The sequence below is a fragment of the Morone saxatilis genome, unplaced genomic scaffold (assembly GCF_004916995.1).
Source record: "Morone saxatilis isolate NCDOM2014 unplaced genomic scaffold, NCSU_SB_2.0 Contig2, whole genome shotgun sequence".
Lineage (NCBI taxonomy): Eukaryota > Metazoa > Chordata > Actinopteri > Moronidae > Morone > Morone saxatilis.
The window spans coordinates 2,580,977-2,581,521 of record NW_023339762.1 but is presented as its reverse complement, the minus strand read 5'-3'; the positions used below and the strand labels follow the sequence as shown (position 1 = coordinate 2,581,521).

The 545-nt window shown below is 41.7% G+C and overlaps 1 protein-coding gene across 1 annotated transcript in view; it reads left to right on the top strand.

Moving 5' to 3' along the window:
* The window catches only part of slc12a3 (solute carrier family 12 member 3), a 12,961-nt gene that overhangs the window by 10,773 nt on the left and 1,643 nt on the right, over nt 1-545 (top strand). The gene's annotated exons all lie outside the window — the stretch shown is intronic.

Sequence of the window (545 nt, the reverse complement as noted above, 5' to 3'; positions counted from 1 at the left end):
ATTCAGTCATTTTGTAATTCAACATGTGAACCCCAGAATGTCTGTGGCCAGCAGAGCTCCAGGTCTTACTGTCTGTCAACACAGTTACACAAGGGTCCTGCTTTATTCCCTGATTTTGAGGCCCCGTCATGTGTGAAAAAGGTTCTCTGCTACAGACTTGAGCTTGGACACACTTTTATACTTCAATAATATTTTGGTTTTTTTGTGTGCCATATATGATTGCCAAATGATTGCGGGAATAAAATCATGGTAAATGGTGCTCTATGTATTGTATAGTTATGTATATTATTAAAAGATTTTAAAGCTCCAGGTGTGTAACATTCAAGGAGGACTCTACCGCAGGGAAATTAAACTATAAGATTCATAGGTAGTTTTCATTAGTGCTATAATCACTCTGAAAATGGAGAATCATCTTTCAGCCTTAGGGAGGTGAGCCAATTTTTGTCTACAGAGGGGAGCTGGTCCCTGCTTCTACAGGGAGGGCTTGCCTAGTTGTGAAACCAAACCAACACTGCGGTGCGGGCCCTGTAAACGTTAGCGGCTGC